Source organism: Mus musculus, chromosome 9 (genome assembly GCF_000001635.26).
Source record: "Mus musculus strain C57BL/6J chromosome 9, GRCm38.p6 C57BL/6J".
Taxonomy (NCBI): domain Eukaryota; kingdom Metazoa; phylum Chordata; class Mammalia; order Rodentia; family Muridae; genus Mus; species Mus musculus.
Window position 1 is genome coordinate 116349108 of NC_000075.6, and position 22345 is coordinate 116371452.

Here is a 22345-nt window from a genome sequence, read left to right on the forward strand (position 1 = left end):
AAACAAAAGGCAGAGCTGATGCCCCTCTATTTGGTTTTGAAGTAAGGAGCCTTAGATAACAGCAGGTACCCTTCCTTCATACAAAAATGCTCCCTTGACTCAAGGCCTAAAGTTACAAAATAAAACACCCCTTCTCCCTGAGCAAAGACTACATGTAAACTCTTCAAGACCCTTTGATTCATATTCTGCCTTCCATGAAGTACAAAAAAAAAAATCAATGATTATCTGCAGCAGATATCAAATGTTAATAATCTATCACCAGGGTTTTCAGTCTTTGCTGTAAGGTAAATACTTCCTGTATTGTCATCTCCAGTAACCACTCGTAGAAACAGGAGAAGGGACCTTGGAGGGCAACTGTATTCTCCAGTCTATACTTGTCACCCTGCCACTAAAATTCTGATTCTTCGATTCCCTGGGTCACCTATGCTCACCATTCGAATTCACTAGTTGTTGGGTCTCACTTACACACATTTTGCTCCCAACGTTAATGTTGCTTTGTTCCTCCAGTGGCCAAGTCTGCGGGCTCTCCTGTGGGGTGCAGCAAAAGACCCAGTCCCCCCGAGCTAAGATACATCTTGTGGGGATTCTGCAGCTGCTTGTCATTTCTTTTCCCTGTAAGTGGCAAACATTTTTTGCTTTGTGGCTCACACAGTCCCCCTCAAGATCATTCAGTGCCTGCCTCAGCGAGTAAGTAATTATAGGCTTCATACATACATGCATGTATTCCAGTACAACATGATATGCAGGATACAGGGGGCCACGCTGGACTGGATCCCTGGGCTCTAGCTTGCTGACCCTTGGTTTATAGTAGTGGAATTTTCTTCATCATATTAAAAGCCATTTACATGGACGACATCTCCAGGGGCAAGGGATGTTGCCCAGTTAGTAGCATGCTTAACGAGTATTCTAGTCTACCTATTGTTGTTTTGATAAAGACAATGAGGAGAAGCAATTTGGGTGTGGAATGTGTTTATTTCATCGTAAAACTTAAGAGTCTATCGCAGGGACCGGGAGGACGGTAATTCAAGGGGGAAGCTGGAGGCAGGAAGCAGCGTCCCTTCATGGTCTTTGCAAGCTGAGCTTGCTGTCCATGATTTGCCCAGCTTGCGTTCTTATACCATCCAGGCCACCTGCCCAGAGGTGCTGCTGCCAATCAATCAAGTAAACCTCTCAGGGACTGCCCAGAGGCCAGTCTGATGGTGGTGCTCTCATCGGCTGAGGTCTCCTCTTCTCAGACAGGTTTAGCCTGTGTCAAGTTGTCCAAACTCCAGCCAGCTCAACCAGTATGCACAAGATCTGGAAATATGAACCCCAACACTGTCTAAAATTAATTATGGTGGTTCAGTCCTGTAAGTCTAGTGCTCAAGAAGTGAGGGCAGGAGGGTTGAAAGTTCAAGGTCACCCTCCGCATATAACCAAGTTGAGACTCTTTCATGAAAAGAACATTTTTCAAACAATCTTTTCTTTATGTTTATCCAACTATCTTAACAGCTGTCTCCTTTGTCTCGGCTCTGCCTTTACTAGGAGAAGGAGCTACATATGTGCTTTTGAAGCTCAGGAGGAAAAGGACCAGGAACACAGGCAAGCACACAACCTGGTGTACAGGGCTGTCTTTGCTTATTATGCCTGCCCGGCCTCCCAGGGAAACCAACACACAGTTGGCTGGAGAAGCCACAGCTGAATACACTCAGTCAGGGATTCCTGGGAGCCATCATTTCCACTGTAGGTTGAGAGTCAGATATTTTGTGTGGGTCTCAACTTCTAGTTCCTTCTTATTTTTGAAAAAGAAGAAGTGAACGAAATGAACAGTTATTTCCAAATGGAGTGCCTTCCTTGGGCTCAGAGGTGTACGGAAATTACAAAGTCCAGGGAAAGGAACCTTGCTCAGAAGTTCCCAGTGTTCTCGGAGTGGTTTTACCAGGGTAGAAAGAGCCCCACGTGACCTATGGAGCAGGGCAAAAACAGCCCCGAGTGACCCATGGAGCAGGGCAAAAACAGCCCCGAGTGACCCATGGAGCTATCACCAAGTTACCTTATTTGAGATTTTTAACCCAAGCAGTTTATAAACACAGGATGCTTTCCAAAAGTGTTTCTGCCTTTCTCTCCCATTTATGGAAACAAAAGCAAACATTTCACAAGGGCAGAGGCACTGAACTCCTCTTCGTTCGCTGGATGCCTGATGATCCCTGGGAAAGTGTGGAGTCGGTAGAGAGTGGGGAAGAAACTGGACCCTGGCCAAGCTGGCCCTGCTGCTTAATGGTGCCCCAGATGTCTGAAGCAGCCTCGACAGATGGGCCCAGGGCTCTTTGTTTGAATTTGAAATTATAAGTGAAACATAAGGCAGATGTTTGCCTTCTTCAAAGGGAAGAATATTAAGAAGGAAGGCATTTAGAGAATAAGAAGGCAAAAGCCATTGTCCTAACTTGCATTGAAGTTTCTCATTCAAATCCCCATTAGGAAACTGCCCTTCTCTAATCAGAAGTAGAGATGGGGCCAGCGCTACATTCTTTTGATGGCTAAGGTATGCTACCAACTTGGCTGGATTTAGTTTCTACGAGGCGTACCTCTGCGCGTGGTTATAAGAGCATTTTCTGTGCATGGTTATGAGAGCATCCATTACTAGAGATGTTTAACTGAACACAGACCTATCGTGATTGTAGGGTACACCGTCCATGGGCTGGGGTTCCAAATGGAAATAGAGAAGAAAACAAGCTGAGCTCCAGCAGCCGCTTCTTCCAGCTCCCCGACTGTGGATGCCTTGTGAGCAGCTACTTCAAGTCAATGACCGCCACACGTTCTCTACGCGGGACAGCCTGTGTCTTCCGACCGTGTCAGAATAAACTCCTTTTCCTCGGGGAATTTTTATCATAACGATGAGAAAGAAAAAAAAGTAACTAATGAATTGTCCTTGTGAGTGGGTGACAGAGGAGACCCTCTGCTCCTTAGATCTTGGGTTGACACCCTAGAGAGATTTTCTAAAGGGATAGTGTGCCCTCCTTTGGCTAACACACTGTAGAAACACTGGGAATCGAACCTTGGTGGTCAGGCCTGGCAGAAAGGACCCTTTACCCACTGAGTCGTTTTGCTGGCTCAGGATAAGTATTTCATAGGTTAATAAATAAGATTATTATTTATTACACATAGTGGCATTGTTGTAGGTTCGGAATGAGGCCTCTCTGGGAAAAAAAAAAAACAAAAACAACAAAAAACAAAAAACAAAAACCTCCCGAAGGTCTTGCATGAGCCACTTTCCTCCCAACAGTGGAACAAGTGGAACTCTGCTTGCTTAATGGATTCTTCAGGGTCCAACATGACAAATCTGTATTGTTTTAATGAATGAGTCTTGGGTCAGTTGCAGACTGTGGGAAAGCTTGCTTACTGCTGCGGGAGCGGTACTGTACCATGCTCTGGCCTGCAGCTTGATTCTGCTTGAGAGTACAAATTTCTGTAACCTTCCTGCATTCCCTTCTGAGAAAAGATGAGCTGTAAAGCTGTTTTCAGAAAGACTACAGGATGCTGAAGACCACAGACCTAGAATGGTATCTCTGAAGGCGACGGGATCTCTGATGGGTAGAAATATCTGTGTCAAAAAATGGCTTTACACCTCTTGTACAGGTTTATTCTCCAACACCATAAAGAGACCTCCTTTTTCTTCATGGTGGTGCTGCCTCTGGGCCCTACTTGACACTTCCTGGTGGTCCAGTGTGGTTGAGTTTGCTTTGAGAAAAATTCTTGTTCTCCCTCCTGATGTTCAGACTTGAGCCTTTGGACCATCTAAAGGCAGTTGCTGTACACATCCATCCTTCCCAGGCCCATCAGATGAGATCTGGTACTTTTCCTCTTGCTTGGCTAAATGATGACTAGGCAAGGACATCCATCTCAGCAGAGTGCAGGACTTCCCACTTGTGCCAGAAAAGAGGTGGGGCATATTTCCTACTCTCTTTATTCTAGCTCATTTTTATCTCAAAATAATTGTGTGTGTGTGTGTGTGTGTGTGTTATGGATAAGGATTGAGCTGAGTGTGATGTCTTTGGGACAAGGAGATGGACACGACTCCCATCTAGGGGGTTCAACAAAGGCATAGATCTGAGAAGTTACTTCATGCCAGACTCTTGAGAAAGACAACAGTGAGCCAAGCATCTGGGACATCACAGTAGCACGCACAGCAGGGAGCATTCTCTGCCTTGACTAGCTGAAGAAACAGGAGGTGTTGTTGCACAAGGTCCTTTTGGAGTGAGAGTCAGAACACTAGAAAGTACGGTTTGTACTCCCTGGGAAGCTGCCAGGCAAGACTCAGCCTTAGAATTTGAGTGTGCTTCTCGGAAACAATGTTAAACACCAGGCCACTTACTTGTTTCTATCCCAGCTGTGGGATTCCCAGTGATCTCCCATTTCACAGGACTAGATAGCAATTGCCACAGGAAACTAACAAATCCTGGTACAAGGGGCTGCTAGCGTGCCACCCCAGTGTCTCCCTCCCTCCTTGTAGGTCGTCTTCTGTCCCAGAAGAAATTCTGAAAATTTCAGTCTCCCAACCTCAGCTGGAGCATCGCTATGATAGGCCTCTCTTCAATCAGTTAAGATCTAATAACAATGACTATAAAGTATTAAGCATCTATAAACTGCTTGCTACAAAAACCACAAGAAACTTTGGAGAGATGACTTAGTGTTTAGGAGCACTGGCTTACTCTTGCAGAGGACCTGGGTTCAATTTTCAGCACTCACATGATGGCTCACACCATCTGTAACTAGTTCCAGGGAATCTAACTCCTTCTTCTGCTGTGGGTACCAGGTATGTGTGAGTGATACACAAGACATACAAGCAGGCAAAAGACCCGTGCCCATAAATAAAATAAAATGAAATCATAAGAAACTAAAGAATCAAATTGGGGGCAGACTGAAGAGTGGGGCAACATGGATAATAAAAACTTTGAATCTTAATAGAAATTCTGAGTTAAGTTAAACAGAGCCTGTATTGAAACGAATTCTGGGTGAAGATTGATGGTTAGAGTCAGGAGCATTGCTTGTGTCCCAGCTAGACAGAAATTCATGAATCTGAAGCCTTCAGATATAAGAAGTGAGTGGAGGGCTGGCTCTGGAAAGAGTCACTTACTTGTGACTTGCTTGTGTGCGGGCCTCGGTTATACAGGATCCTTAGGAGAGCAGCTTTTAGAGTCATTCCAGAATCATCCACCTAAAGTTGACTACACCAGGCTAATCGCAGTGTGGGGATGGCTGAGTACAACAAGGCTGTGGGAAACCTAGCTGTACAACTCTAATTATTAAGAGGCGAATTGATTTACTGTCCTCACAACTGTGTCTCCTCCTTGTTACTTCTCAGGATGAGAAATGACCCCTAGAAAGGAAAAAAACCAGAGCTTTTCTCAGCATGCAAAGTGTGACCCAGGATTGGATTAGTGAAGGGCAAGGACATCAGAGGGAGCCCGGAGCCAAGGGCAGTCCTGTTGCCCGTGGCTGCCACTGCAGCCCTTGCTCTGGTTCTAATGATTTATTCAGCATTTGAAACATCCAGCTCTCTTCAAATATTTATAACACTTCCTAGTTGCTTTGAGGCTTTTAATAGGGCAGAATAAATCTGTAAGTATTGAAAAATTGTCAGCAAATGGGCCATAATGTGAATAACCAAGACACAAGCTGTACGGCGGTAGCCATTTGCTTTATTTTGGCCAGAGAAAAATGTTACAATAATCTCTTCCTAGCGTCACTGCTTTGGGTGAGTTTGCCTCTGGATTTCATTAATCAGGGGCTCTTTAATTACGTAATAAAATTCATTGAAAGGATGATACTCTCTGTCCACTCAGCAAAATGTTAGAGAGCTGATATTTGTCTTTCTCTGTGTGCTGTTCTCACTCAGCCCAAGGCCTCGATGGTGCCCCTGAAATTCAAGGAGGGTTTGCCTCCTCAGCCCGGGCTCTCTGGAGACATCCTCACAGGTGGATGTCTCCTATGTCGAGTTAAATTGATAACAAAGATTTCCCCTCCGCTTCGTGTGCCCCTCTCTGTGTGTAATTCATGTGCTCGGCAGGCTTGACTGACCATGTGAGCGTTCATCCTCAGGTTGGAATGCAGAACGCTTTCCCCAATTACTGTTCTCTTTCTTCTAACCTTTGTCTTCCTGTAAGTCTCCCACATGGCTAAGGCACTGCTCAGCTTGTGGCAAAATATAATCTCCTTCAATCTCACCTCCATCGTTTCTTTAACCCATTGACTTAAACCCATGTCTCTTTGCCCACCCCTAGAAAACTTGATGAGATTCCTTGTCTTAATATGTGAATCTATTTGCCTCTCTCTCCCTCTCCCTCTCTCTCTCCCTCTCCCTCTCCCTCCCCCCCCCCTCTCTCTCTCTCTCCCCCCTCTGTTGTATATATGGGGTTTATTAGGATGGCTTACAGGCTATGGTCCAGCTAGTCTAACAATGGCTGTCTAACAACAGAAGGTCCAAGTAGCAGGTCAGTTCACAAGGCTGGATGTCTAAGCTGGTCTTCAGCACACACCAGAATCTTGAAGAAGTAGGCTCTAAAACCCGTGCAGGAATGGACTTGCCAGTACAGGGAGTGAGAGGACAAGTAGGCAAAGAGAGCAAGTTTCCTTTTTTCTTCTATGTCTTTTATATAGGCTGCCAGCAGAAGGTGTGGCTCAGATTAAAGGTGGATCTTCTTATCTCAAAAGATGTGGATTAAAAGTGGGTCTTCCTACCAACAAATGGTTTCATTAGGAAAAGTCCCTTACAGATGTGCTCCAGGAGCTTGGGTTTTAATTAGTTCCAGATGTTGTCACCTTGACAACTAAGAACATCCATGACAACTAGAGAGCATCTTTTTGCTCTTCTCTCTCTTGGATTCCCTAAATGCTGCCGTTCCATCTCACCTGATGTATAGATTGTGCTTTCTCTCTCCTGGCCAAAGATCAGAAATGACTGTGTACCTCTACTAAGGTCCAGATTTTGTGTCTAGTGCTTTTCTCTATAAGTGATTGTTTTATTCTGTTGAATTCCTTCCTAATTAGTAAATGTGTGTGGTGGTTTGAATATGCTTGGCCCATAAGCACTGGTACTGTTAGGAGGTGTGTCCATGTTGGAGGAACTTTGTCACTGTGGGGGTGGGTCTCCTCATATGCTTAGGCTCCGCCCTTTGTGTGGAAGACTGCTTTCTTCTAGCTGCCTGAGGATGCCAGTCTTCTCCTGTTTGCCTTTGCAACAAGATGCAGAACTCTCAGCAACTCCAGTGCCATGCCTGCCTGGACACTACCATCCTTCCTGCTATGATGATAATGGACTAAACCTTTGAAACTGTAAGCCAGCCCCAATTAAATGTTTGCCTTTATAAGAGTTGCCTTGGTCATCATGTCTCTTCATAGCAATAGAAACCCTAAGATAATGTGCATATGCTATTTTAATCAGTCAAAACTATCTGACCATTCCTTTACCTCCTCAACCCTCCACATGTCTCTGGATATCCCTGGACAGTGGGAGCCATCATGCAGTGAGAGTCTACTATAGTTGATTGCTATTCTATGCTTACTGTGAACCATTTTGCTTCTATGTTTCTCACTATGTCTCTGGAACAAATTCTCATTGACTCCATCTTGTAGAGCAAAGAGGATTGCCACACAGCTTAGGAGGTTACATAGGGTCCTTAGTTACAGAGAAAACTGGCCGTGAAGTCATGATGCAACATGGACAATCTGGAAGCAGAGGGAGCCTAAGCTCTTAATGATTAGACTTGGTCTATGATATAAACATTTGTCTTTCCATTCATTTGTTGTGGTTGTTACTCCAGACATTATCAAATTTCTGTTGGGGACTTATCTTTGTTGGGGGTACTCTTTATGTGTTTCTATACTTGTGATAAAAATGTTAAATACCTAGAGATATGTAAAAGCTGATAAAATTTGATTAACTCTATCCTATAGGCAATAGTGTTTTATAAAATCAGTTTCGAGATTTTGATGATATATTTCAGTTACATGTACATTGTTCTGACTCAAAGAAGACAAATGGAGATATAGGGAAATCTTCTAAACTGCTGTTTCACATCCTGAGTGTCTATAATTCTTTAAAAATAAAATGTTAAAATACCAAGTTCATTTTTATGGTGTCTCTCTGCTTTTAATGTGGAATCCTTTCCCTTGTGGTAGTTGGGGGCACTTTTCTTCGCTTCTGCCCCTCGTCTGCCTGGGATTTTCCATTCCTGTTGCCCAGAAGAATGATGTCTGCATTCAAAGCTTTAGCTCCAGGCTAGATAGGGTTGAATCCACAGACTATAAAGTAGCTTCAACTTTCAATATACCTGCACTTTAATATGTTAGATATCATATATCAAAGAACCTGATTAAGAGAAAAAACATCAACATGAGGTGTGGGGGGTTTGTTTGGTTTTTAACATGAGGGACAGGATTTCCTAGGCTGGATGTACCCAGAAGTCTTGGGTGTTGAGGTTTGGTCTGTGGCTATATATTGTAATGCTAAATTCTATACCCAAGGTCTAGGCCTATGAGGGACTTCTGTTTACAAGCTTTTGTTGTGCAAACCTTGTTCATTGATTTAAAAGTATTAGTTATATAAAATTGGCTACAGCCAATTGCTGGAGGAATTAGAGGTAGGTGGGTTTGGAGTGATTTGGTTAGGGGAGAGAGAGAGGAGGTGAAGAAGAAGGAGAGGGTCAGAGACCCTCTATGAGGGGGAGATGGGTGGTGAGCTCATGGCCAGGAGAAACAGCAATATTGAAGGTATACTTCTGGGGTTGTAGCCAGGCTGCTGTGGAAGTAGCCAGGCCACTGAAGAAGTTGCCAGGCCACTGGGGAAGTAGTCAAGCCATTAAGGAAATAGCCAGGACAGTAGTTAGAAGAGTAGATTAGGAGTCACCCTTTAGTAATTGTCAAAGCCAAATAAAATAACCATTGTCTAAGTCTCATTTATTAGTAAGCTAGTCAGGGATAAGCTTAAATTGACTGTGCTATGGTTGAGTTTACACAAGGTTGTTGGTAAAGCAACCCAGGGAGCTGTGTTTCAGTAACAGCAAATATCTCTGCTCAGGGATGCTCTCCTTCAAAGAATTCTGCTAATAGAGGAGCCATCACTGTGAAGACCAGGTGAGATCCAGGGTGAGACAGGGTTAGTTCTCACTGAAATAACTCACACACTCATTGAGACACTTTTGTCAAAACTAGGATGAGTCCTTGGTATGTGTGAATAGGACTCTGAGGTTTCATGATACCTAATTAAGGCACACAGTAATGATTTCTTTAACATGATGTTGTAGGGTGCTTTTCCTGGGGAGACATACCATAGGCATCTATTTAGCCCAGATATGGAGCCAGCAAATGTTAGATTATTAAAGCAGCTACAGAGAGGTAGAAGGCAGAAAGATAGAGGCTTGGTCTGACCTTAGATGGGACCACATTTATTTGTGGCAAAGGACACTTTGTTACCCTTACATGTGCAGATGTCCAAAATGCCTACAGAAGAAGATGAGCGATCAGGTTTTTCTCTCCCTTGGTGATAAAGATATAGGCTGTATTAGATTGGATTAAAATAGATAAAGGCAGGTTTATTAGATGGTAGTCTTGGAGAATGAGGCTGAGGAAGTTGTGCAGGTAGGCTAGGGTGTGGAAGTTTTATTGACTGTAGGCAAAGGGTGATGATGTCAGCCATAAGCTAGGTTTGTGCCTAAGTAAGGCTAAGAGCTGAGTCCTCAGGCAGGGATTTGGGTGCGGGCAGCATTGGGGGAGTGGGGGAGGTTCCGACAGATGCTGGACACAGAACACAGAACACAGAACTGGACTCTTGAAGTCATTCCTTGTTCTGAGGTGGGGTTGGGGAAAGGACGGTTGATGGGGTTTCCCAGCTTGTGCAGGGGCAAGCAGGGGTTCCAGCCTAACAGGTGGTGACCCTTTATAGAGATGGAAACGACTTCTGTAGTCTGCAAGGGAAGGTGGGAACTATAATATTTCAGCAGAAACTAACAGAAAGAAACTAACTAACACAGTCCAATTTGACAAACCATACATTTATTGGGGTTACATGGAGGCACATGGGTGACTCAAAGGCAGCTGTACTTCTGAAATGCATGGATAATGACTCAGAAAAGTTGCATCCCTGGATGCAACAGCTCAAAGACAATCTGTAACCAGCTTGCCTATCTAGAGAGTCTCCTCTCCCAACAGGTGTTCACTGCCTCCTTAACCGGGAAAAGGGGCTCTGTGTATCTTGTCAGTCTCAGGAACTTCTTGAAACTTGCCAGTTGTTTACTTCCTTCCCGCCCTTCCCAGAGGCACTGTTTCAACTCAGAACTTCCTAAGTCTTAAGGAGGCTCCACCAGGAAGCTGTGCTCCCACTGCAATTGCTATAGAATACGGGAAGATTGCTGAGCTGAGACTTAGTATTTTCACAGTTGTCAAGAGTGGATGAACCCATGCCTGTGGCGTCATCTAGACTGGTGTCTCCTTCAGAATGCAGTTCTAGCCTCAGATCTTCTGAAACTCTAGTCATTGCATTGCTATGAGTTCATGGCCTGGTAAAGATGGCACAGCAGGGTGCCTGATCTAAGCACCTTGCATTAATATCCCTATTTGATCAGCAAAGAACTCTAGGTCCAGGGGTGTTGTCATCATTCCATTGTTTCAGACAAGGAAATCTGAGTCCCAGGAAAGATGACGTCACTGAAGTCATGCAGCAGGACTGAAGCCAGGGGGTGAGGCTTCAGAGCTGAGTACTAAGCTACTTCACTAGTCAAATCCTTCATGACTACATGCTGGATTGCAGTTCCTATCTGTGGATGACTTGCTAGGTAACTACAGACTTTTTACCTGTTCCCGGTGTCACAAATGTCTGCCAGTTGTTGGCTGCATAAGTAGTTGGAGTGCTATAGATGTGACTGGCTGACTCATCCTTTGTCTGTACCTTGGACTACTTGCCGCCTAACCCTACCTGCCCTTGAGGTTTGGGGATGAGGAGGCACAGAGTCAACAACAAAGCTGCAAGCTCCTTTAAATACCCTCTACTGGAGCCCCACTGGTCCCAAGAAAGCATCTCTTCTAAATAGTAGTTTCTGATTGGCTGTCATTGTCTGCACCAGCAATCCTTGGTCTCTTAGGCAGTCCTTAATTAGGTCTTCCTGCAGGAGATGTTTTGTGGATCCCTGGCATTTACATAGAGGCAGCCCCTCTGTTCCTGCTACACTCCTCTTTGAAGAAGACTTAAATGCAAACACAGGAAAGGGAATAAGACAGAGGGAACCCTATGAAGGCATCATGTGGAACCAAGAACAGAATATACAAAGACCCCCCTGGCAAGAAGAAGCATGGCCAACAAGAAGAAAGTCAGAGAAGGATTCAAGTGACCTGGGACTCTCAAGGTCAATGACCTTTCTGTGCCCAAATCACAGGTAGTTTGGAAATCATTGTAACTGTTAAGTTGTTTATAATATATTTTTAGGAATACACTGAATTACATTCTCTCTGTGATACCCCAACTGAGTTCCACTATCCCGAGTTCACTCCATATAATCAGGGGATTATTGGCCTGATTTGAAATGTTAAATCCTGCCTTGTATACTTTTCAAATTTTTCAAAAGATTCAGGTATTTTAGAAATTATACTGACCCTGCCTACAGTGCCTAGCCCTGAGGTGTGCCAGCTACACATTATCAAAAAGGAAGGGAAAAATAGTGAGTTGTCCAAAGGGAAGATTTGAGAATTGAAGAGCAGTTGCAACCAGTCCTTTTCCTGAGAGTTAGTGATGCTGAGACTCCCTCTAAAGAATAGAGAGAAGGACTTTTATACTTGATGTTACAGCTGCGTTGAGGAAACCCCCGGAATTTCTCAGGAGGGGAAGCCAGGCTTGTTCTTTCTTTAGCTGTTAAAATAGGTCAGAGCGCGTGATTCTTTCAGCGTCTCGATTTCTCTTATTCTATCCTATAGTTTCCCAGTGTGCACATCTCTCCTAGGGAGCCATAGGGAAAACAAAAATGTCTACTGAGCAGTTTTCCCCCAGAAATAATATCACAAATATAAAATGTATCCTGCCATGAACTCACCAGCAGGGGAGGCGGGCTAGAGAGACAACATTCTATCAGAACCCCTCAGTAATCGGCAAGGATAATAGTCCTCTCAAGAGGGAAGCCAGGAAGTGGCCATGGCAGGAAGTGAATTAATGAGGAAGAGGCATTGCACAGGAACCTCACCCCACCTCCCCATGCTCCTGCACATCACACACTGCCATTTACCTTTGCAGATGGCTTCTGTCCCCAGGTGGAGTTTTCAGGTATGATGGCAGGCCCATGGGATGCAGGTATCTGATGTGGACAGTTGAGATGTTCAGTGACTAAAAGACTCGGACACCATTGAGAGTACTGCTATGTTGGGCAGCTTTCATTTGACATATTCTCCTGATAGTGGCAAGCGAGAGAGAGAGAGAGAGAGAGAGAGAGAGAGAGAGAGAGAGAGAGAGAGAGAGAGAGATGTGTGTGTATGTTTGTGTGTTCACACATGCATGCTGCAGAGCTGTGTATGTGCATGTGTTTGTGTGTGTGCCATGTCTGTGTGTTCACACATGCATGCTGCAGAGCCGTGCGTGCATGCGTGTGCATGTGTACATGCATGCATCTGTGTGTGCCTGTGTGTTGCAGAGCTGTGTGTTCATGTGTGTGTGTCTCTGTGTGTGTATATATGTATGCATGTGTGTGCATGCAGATGTGTGCTGCAGAGCTGAAGTGGAAATTTCTAGTTTCTTTGGAAAGTTAGTTATATCAAATGATGTTTTGCTGGGCCACACAGGTGAAAGGATGTCTTGCTAAAACAAACACGTGAAGGACTGCTTTTCTGAAGGAGGCACGGGTGAAAGGATGCTTGACAGAGTATAACTATGACCCCACAGACTGTGGGAGATGAGCACTGAGCCTTGGTTTGGTTTGGTCTGCCTCGTCATTCTTCCCCAGGGACATGCATGTATTGGTTCGCCTTACATAATGTTGTTGAGCTCAACTTGTGATAACACCACCATTGAGAGAAAGTCTCCCAAGAACTGCTCTCGAGGTTCCTCCAGCACCTTGCCGCTTCTGCAGCCTCACCTCAGGCCAGTTGGGGAGCCTGGTGATTTCTTCAGGATCGAATGACAGTTGCTGGTTCATGCCTGATGTCTGCTCGCTGAAAGGACTGGACTGTAGCTGCTTTTTCGTGCCTGGTGTTTGCCTACCTAGAGGGCTGGTCTGCAGCTGCTGAATTGTATTTGGTGTTTGTTATAGGACTGAGCTGCTGAGAAAGAAGATCAAGCTCGCCCCCAAAGAACTATTGCAGAACAGGGTCCAGTTCCCCCACATCCTAATAACTTTACTTTTCTACTACCTCTGCTGGGTGGTGGGCTAGAGGAGAGGTTGAACCCTTATTGGGTAGGTTGCAAAAATCGTATGCCTTTACAGAGCTTCTATGAAGAGCAGAAGACAATTTATGGGAGAATTTATTCTTCTTCCACAACTGGAGAGGTGGAGCTCCAGTTGTTAGGTTTGGTGGTAAGTGGCCAATGTCATCCCTAACTCTCATTCAATCTTTGTTTTTCTCTTCTCTTCTCTTCTCTTCTCTTCTCTTCTCTTCTCTTCTCTTCTCTTCTCTTCTCTTCTCTTCTCTTCTCTTCTCTTCCCTTCCCTTCCCTTCCCTTCCCTTCCCTTCCCTTCCCTTCCCTTCCCTTCTTTTCTTTTCTTTTTTTTAAAGACAGTGTCTGTCACTGGCTTAGCACTCACCAAGTAGTTTAGAATGACTGGTTGGCCAGGTCCAAGGATCCCTGTCTGTACCTCCTGAGCTCTGGGAGTCACAAGAATGTACTACCATACAGTGGCTGGGTTCTGGGGAATCTAACTCAGGTCTTTATACTAACAAGGTGAGCATTTTGCCTACTGAGCCATCCCCTGCTTAAGCCATTTGACACTGGGTGTAACTTTTTCCTACCTGTCCTCCTAGTTCCCAGAAATAATGACTCTGAGACGGAATTATTTGTTATTAATACATGCTCAGGCCATTAGCTGCAGCTTGTTCCCAACTAGCTCGTTACTTATATAACCCATTTAAATTATTCTAGGCTTTCCATGTGGTTAGTTACCTACGCTCAGGTTTACACGACTGTCTCTTCCTCAGAGTTCCAGGTGAAATCTTCCCCATTTGACTCTTTCCCAGAATTCTTCCCTTCTCCCTGCTGGATGTCCCACCTCCTATTTCCTGCCTCAGCTCATTGGCCATAGAGTTTTTTATTTACAGGTCAAAGTTCCATATATTGCACTAAAGATTCCTTTTACATTTAAGTATCTGATAGTGGCCAGATCTGTGTAAAATTCATTGTAATCCATCTTGTCTTCTATCTTACTCTCTTTTGTGTCATGGCTGGTGTGGAAGACTGAAATTACTAATATCTTCATGGGGCCTAATTAAGCAGATATTTGTGTCTTTGAAACAAGACCATTTGGTTCCTATTGGACACTTTATGTAAATTTTACTAATCACCTTGTTTGTTGTCTCAACATCAGACCACATTGCTGTCATGCTAGGTGTTATGAATATGCATCTTTTAAAGTAATATACAGTGCTGATTTTTTTAAAAAGCTAAAAATTTAAATAATCTTTGACACAAAAGAGTACATGGCAAGGAGCTGGAGAAATGGCTTCATGTATAAGGCATTTTTATTAGTCTGTGGTCTATTGCTGTGAAGAGACACTGTGACCAAAGTAACTCTTATAAAATAAAGCATTTAATTGGAACTTGTTCACAGTTTCAGAGGTTTAGTACGTTATCATGGTGGGGAGTATGGCAGCATCCAGGCAGGAGTGGTGTGGGAGAAGTCGGTGAGCGTTCTTCATCCAGATTCACAGGCAGCAGGAAGAGAACAACAGAAGGCCTGGCTTGAGCTTCTGAAACCTCAAAGGCAGCCCCCACTGACACACTTCCTCCAATAAAGCCACGGCCACTATAACAAGGTAACACCTCCTAATGACCATGCGTTCAAATATACAAATCTATAGGGGCCAATCTTATTCAAGCTACCACAGTAGTTGTTGCATGAACATGAGGCTAGGATTTCAATCCCCAGGATCTAGGTAAAGTCTGGTGAGTATGGAAGCCTACCCATAATTCCAGCACACAGGAGGCAGAGATAAGGGTTCGCCTGGAACAAAGCAGCTGTCTAGACTACGAGAACTCTAGGTTCAGAAAGAGCTCGTGCCTCAATACATGAGGTGGAGTCTCATCAAGGAAAACACCCAGTGTCAACCTCTGACTTCATATATATAACACTTTCATATATATGCATGCAAACACAAACATACAAACACATCACACATATATGCACCACACACGCACACGCACACGCACACGCATGCGCACAAGCAAAGAAAACTTGATTAAAGGGGATGGGGGGGGGAGAGAGGCTAGAAAGATGACTCAGCAGTTAGGGGAACCTGCTGCTCTTGCAAAAAAAAAAAAAAAAACCCACCAAGGTTGGCTTCCTAGCATCCACGTGGTCTCTCATAGTCACCCGTAACTTTAGCTTCAGGAGATCCCACACCCTCTGCTAAGGACACCAGGTGTGTACAGTGTACACACATATAACTAGTCAAAATACCCATACACATTTTAAAAAACAATCTAAGAGAATATGGTGCCAAGAATTACAGATTTCCCTATGTGCATGCTGCAGAGCTGTGTGTGTGCATGCATCTGTGTATGTATGTATGTATGTATGTATGTATGTATGTGTGTGTGTGAGCATGTGTGCTTGTGTGTACATGCGTGTATGTGCTGCAGAGCTGTGTGTGTGTGTGCACGTGCACATGTGTATGTGTGAGCATGTGTGCATGTGTATACACGCATGTGTGTGCTGCAGAGCTTTATGAAGATCAGAAGACAACTTGCAGAAGGCTGTTCTCTTACCACGTGAGTCCCAGAAGTGGTGCGCCAGTTGACAGGCTTGGTGGTGTTCGGGTTCCCTCAAACCTTGACCTTTTACACTTTGAAAATCTTCTTTCCCATGAAATCCCAGGATCCTCCACAGAAAGCTCACTCCTCCCCTTCCCATCAGCCTTCCCATGTCTGCCAGTGCCTGCAAATCTCAGTGCTAGTCAATAGCTATGATTCACAGTGCTGCCAAGCACAAGGGCATTTATCAGTCTGCAGAGTTAATCAGTGCTATTCGATCCTTCGCTTAGGGAGCAAAGTTAGAGTTAGAAAACCTAGAGGGAACCAGGAGGTCTCAGGAGCAGCTGGATCTAGAAACAAACGGAGGTGAGCACAGGAGTTCAGGCTCCTGGTGCTCTGCGCTTTCTCGGGAGCTGCCTTATTTCAGAGAGCATCTTCCTGACATGCAGGCACAGATGGGCTCCTGGCTCAGAGAGCGCGAGGCTGCAGGGGGTAGGCAGTGAGAGCTGCGGAATATTAATTGGATAAGGACACGTAGAATCAATACTGATATAAGAAAGTAAATAGAACTTTGATTTATGCAATTATTATTTTTTCAGAATCTATTTGCAGCCTAATTGCCTGTGACACTAAGGCTGGAATACAAAGTACCAGCCCCACATCTGTGACCTTTGCATTGAGTGCTGTTGTCGTCACTGTTGTCTTCCTCTCCTCCTTCTCCTTCTTCTTCTCTCTCTCCCCGCTTCTCCCTATCCCTTGTATGTGTAATAAACTTTCTCATTCTGTGTAAAAATTCTCCCAACACCATGTGTGCCCTGTAACCCAGCTCAGACGGTCAGGTTTGGCAGCAAGTGGTTTACCCTTTGAGCTATCTCCCTACTTTTGATGACTCTAGTTTGAGCTGTACATCTGGCTCACCCCACTGGGAATCAGCATGTAAGAGGGGCAGCCATCAGAGTCCCTTGTCTTTGTGTGTCCTGACTTGATCAGCTCATTGGCTGACTACATGTAAAATGGAGTCAAGTGTTTATGCTCTGTGTTATTGGGGACATGGTACAATGTACTTGTATTCCTGATAAAGTGCCAAACTACAGCTGAGTTGAAATGACTACTCCTTCTTCCTCCCTCTCTCCCCCTTCTTTCTTCTTTCCGTCCCTTGTTCATAACCTCTCTTTCCCTTCCTTCCTCTGGGTGACTTTTCTTTGATTCTATGTCCCTCAGACATCCTCACTGGCTCCGCATCCTTCCCAGTTCCCATTTTTGAACTATGCCCGCTTTGAGTGTCTGCAGAGTGGCTTCTGCAGTCGCTGTTCTAGGGGCTGTCCGGAGCTTTCCTTCGTGCAAACCACAGCAGCTGCAGTTGGTGACGCAGACACACAGGAAGCCACGCTGCCACTTCCTCTGCTCCCTTTCCTCTTTGTCTCCATTCTCTGACGATTCTTGCAACTTTTTTACAGGAAATGCAACCAGGAAAACAGACTGAATATAAAAAAGTATTTCCAGCAAAAGGTCTCACCTCCAAAAACCATAAAGTTTGAGGCGGCCTTAGAGACCATGTTAGCAAGCCAATTAGTTTGAAACTGAAGGAGAAAGAATGTGAAAGAAGAAAAATAATCTCAGTTGGTATTTCCTCTGTATCTTCCTTCAATTCATTGTTACCTTTTTTTTTTTTTTTTTCTTTTTAGCTTTTTGAGACAGGGTTTCTCTGTATAGCCCTAGCTGTCCTGGAACTCACTTTGTAGACCAGGCTGGCCTCCAACTCAGAAATCTGCCTGCCTCTGCCTCCCAAGTGCTGGGTTTAAGGGCGTGCACCACCACCGCCCGGCCATTGTTACCTTTTGATGTAAATACTGTTACTCAGTATGGGAGGTTCGGAGACCGAGGGCCAGCGATGTCATCATCCTGTGCCATGTGCCAGTGCTCACTCAGAAGCCATGCTCGACCTACTGCTACAGTGAGGTTTCTTTCCTTGTAATAAGAGAGCTGGGTAGAGGCAACCCAGCACTCCCACTAGAGAAGGCTTCTGAGGAAGAGCTTTAGGAATTGGAATGAAATCTGAGATTGCATGGAGGAGTTAACTCCCAGGTAATAGGCTGGATTCTCCTTTACGCAGGCTTTCCTCTTTAATGGTCTGATTTGGTGAAATGAACTCCACATATGATTAAGGAACACTACTTTGTCTACCTTCCTCTTCAAAATACAAAACAGAGACGAAACCTTTTGCAAGGGGCCCAGTGAGATGCTGGCAACCAGGACAATGCAAGATGCCTTCTAATGGAAAAATGGGAAAGCCCTTCTGCATTCTGAGGTGTGTGTTACTTCTCATGGTTATGTCTCTGTTTCTCTTTCTTCCTTTCTTCCTTTCTTCCTTTCTTCCTTTCTTCCTTTCTTCCTTCCTTTCTTTCTTTCTTTCTTTCTTTCTTTCTTTCTTTCTTTCTTTCTTTCTTTCTTTCTTTCTTCCTTCCTTCCTTCCTTCCTTCCTTCCTTCCTTCCTTCCTTCCTTCCTTCCTTTCTTTCTTTCTTTCTTTCTTTCTTTCTTTCTTTCTTTCTTTCTTTCTTTCTTTCTTTCTCTTTCTTATTTCCTTATGAGGGAAGCGTGTCACATGTTCCAGGCCAGGGAGCAGGAAGCTGCCCACCTTCTCAGGTGTGTACCCTGAGTTTCTGGGGACTTGGACCTGCTCTACCTACCAAGCTTCCTGGCATGGTCCACCATCCCACACTCTCTCCTCTCCTCCTCCTCCATTCCCTCCTCCCTGTCCTCTCTCTCCTCCTTCCTTCTCTCCTCCCTGTCCTCTCTTCTCTACTACTTCCTTCTCCCTGTCCTCTCTCCTCTCCTCCTCATCCATTCCCTTCTCCCTGTCCTTTCTCCCACTTCCTCCTCTCCGGCTCCTCCCATCCCTTTGAAAGCTCACTCTGCCCTCCAGAATCTCACACCTTTCTATCAACAGTTTTCTGCATTCTCCTGTATCTCAGTATTTTCCCTTTGAATCTACTTTTCAACTTCTTCCTGTTTCCAGTTACAGTTTCCTTTTACAGACCTGTTACTAGGCACTCCTGGACCTTTCCATCAGTGAGATCTCCTCCTTACCTTGCTAACATCACCATCCCCACCACCGTGCTGGGAGAAAACAGCACCTCTGTTAAGGATTTTGAAACACACTTTCAAAGGCTAAGGTTCACGCTACTCATTGTAAAAGGTATTAAAAGAGACTTTTGAGAAACTGGCTTGGTAGCTTCTTAGGAGTTTGGATTTTGGAGTCAGCTTGTTTTGAATACAAATGTAGGCTTTTTGCTTTCAGTCATGAGTTCTCTAATTGTTGAATTGCCTTGGTTGATCTTCAGTTTCCTCCTCAGTGGATAAGGAAGACATAAGAGGAATCACAGAAAGAAATGAACAGCACGGTGGGGAGAAAATACTTGGAGAATTGACTGAAGAACACAGGGCACCACCCCACCCATGCACAAACCTCTCACACCAAATTAATTCATCTTAAAATACATTTACTTATTATTTTTATGTGTATGAGCATTTGCCTGAATATGTTTTTGTGCACCATGTACATGCCTGGTGCCCAAGGATGCCAGAAGAAGGAATCAGATCATCAGGAACTGACATTGTAGTTGTGAGCTACCGTGTGGGTGCTGGGGACCAGACTCAGTGTACTTAACCACTGAGCATCTCTCCATGTTCTGAATAGTTCTTTTAAAGTGATAACAACAACACTGTTTAACTTCAAAACCAAATTCAGGTTTGTTTGTTTGTTTGTTTGTTTTTATCACATTACACGAGGAGCATGAAATGTCTTGAAAGATCTAGCTAGATTGCATGCCACCTTTGATGTCTGCAGGACGTGTGGGAATGAATTCTCCCTTGCAGAAGTGTAGAGAACATCTCAGCCTGACACAGGGAGGCTTACCATTGAGTGTTAACCATCTGCCATCTTCCTATTGTGGGGAATGCTGAAGGAACTGTGAAGGATGTGGGCCAGAGACAACCTTGTAGCCCAGGGGGATTAAAGCTTCTGTGCGTCACCTCCTGTCTGTTTGGATGGATGGCAGAGAAACTGTTGTGCTTGCAGGTTTGTTAACAGAGGTTAAACAGCACACTGTGGCAGATGGAGGGAGTGGCTTGTGGATAGCCCTCTTCCACTCCCTGTAAAAATCTACATAGATCTGAGATGAGATCACTTTGTTAAGATCTTTCTTCAGTTGCCAAATTGTTGTGGTTTGAATAAGAGATCCCCTTACAGGCTGAGGTATTTGAACACTCATCCTCAGGTGGGGGCTGTGAGGAGGAGTGGTCCACCCTGCTGGAGGAAGTACATCCCTGGGGACCAGCTGGCTACAAGGGTTCATAGTCTCCCTCTATTCCAGTTATCTCTGTCTCTCTCTGTCTCTCTCTGTCTCTGCTCATTTTGTGGGGTTAAAGATGCAATCTCTCAGCCTCTGGTTGCCATATCTCCTCCACCATATGGTCTCTGCCTCTAAAACCAAACCACAGGCAGAAATAAACTTCCTTTAGTTGCCTTTGGTCATGGTATTTTATGACAAGTATGCAAATCCTTCTCTCTACTTTGCCTCTCTCTGTTTCTTTCTCTGTCTCTCTGTCTGTCTGTCTGTCTGTCTGTCTGTCTCTCTCTTCCCCTCTCATGTTTAAAGACCAGTTAATAGAATCTCATAGTATCCAGAACATAGAAATGTTCAGTAAACGTTTTAATTTGAAGAATGAATGCAAATTGAATTTATTGATAACCAAGTGTGTACTATATTCTGTTTTTTTTTTGGGGGGGGGGAGATGTGGTTATAGACAAATGAAATATAAATCTGTGCTCTTAATTAAACTTACATTCTTCAAAATTAATAAAGTCATAAGACAAAAATGAATGGTGTGCAAAGTTGTTAGAAGGGTGTTAAGAGAGAAAAGCCTAGGGAGGGGAGATGTGTGGAGGGTGAATGTAACGCTGGGATTTTAGGACAGAGCTGTCAGGGGAAGCAGGCTTCTTGTGTTAATGTGTGTATTACTTAAAGTGAGAATAACAGTGATGTTTACATCCACACATGTAAATGTTCCAACATTATAAATCAAGTAGCGGGCTCTTTATGAAGGGCTAGTCCTTCCTCAAACCATAAAGTACATCTTCATCATGACAGACTTGAACCTTATGTGTAATGCCATCTGGCTGGAACCTCAGACACTAAGGAATTTAATTATCAACGCATGTTTCTGGGATCTATGTTCATGGACTAGGCATGTTCAAGCATATAATCAAATTTAGCTGTATAATTCAAGGTTTTTTATGTTTAGTTTTAATGAAAACATTCTCTTTTCCTTCATATCAGGATAATAGCTATGTTGATAACCACATTTTTGACATGATTCTGTTTTAAAAACCTATAAGATCAAAAGGAGAATGTAGTTTTATTCTAGTAATCAAATATAACATTTCCAACAAAAATAAAAATAATTGTATAACATTTAAAAAATATTTTATAAGCACCTTCAGAGACATACTTTAAAATATTTAAGATCATAAACTAATTTTAACAGGAAAATACAACACAACTCACAAATATTGACACCTTACACTGAAGTTTATCTTAAAATGATCTTTAATAGTTTTATTGAAAATACAGCTGAATTGTTTAGAATCCTTTTCTGAAAGTGACATCACCCCAAATGTCTGCTTTCAGTGCCTGTCTAGTCTTTAAAGAAAAAACTTTCTACATGCAGTTTGTGGTTCCTTTAGCATTATGTATATATAGGTTTTAGAAACACAAACTGTGTGTGTGCGGATGCATGCATGAGACAAGCTGCACTTCATTAGGACGATGCTCTCCAGTTTTATCCAATTCTTCACAAAAGAGATAATTTCATTCTGCTTAAGGTGTGAGAAAAATCACATCATACACACACGTATACACACACATATATGTATAAGTATAAATATATGTATATACACTGCACATATCACATTTTCTTTATTTATTCAGCTGATAATGAAGATTTGGCATCTAGGCTTGTTCCTTGGCTTATCAATTGTGAGTAACTCCTGCAAAATTATGGACACACACATCTCCACTGCATGGGCATACATGTCTCCATTGCATGGGCAAACACGTCTCCATTGCATGGGCAAACACGTCTCCATTGCATGGGCATACATGTCTCCATTGCATGGGCATACACGTCTCCATTGCATGGGCAAACACGTCTCCATTGCATGGGCATACACGTCTCCATTGCATGGGCATACATGTCTCCATTGCATGCTAATGTTTTCCTTCAGGTGCATTCTCAGGAGTGGCATATTGAGAACAAACAGTAGCTGGCCTTTGGGTTTTAGCTATTTTTGTTTTTCTTAAGAAACACCATATTTGTTTCTTTTTTAAAAAAGAAAACAACTAATTTAGCATTACGAATTACATGTC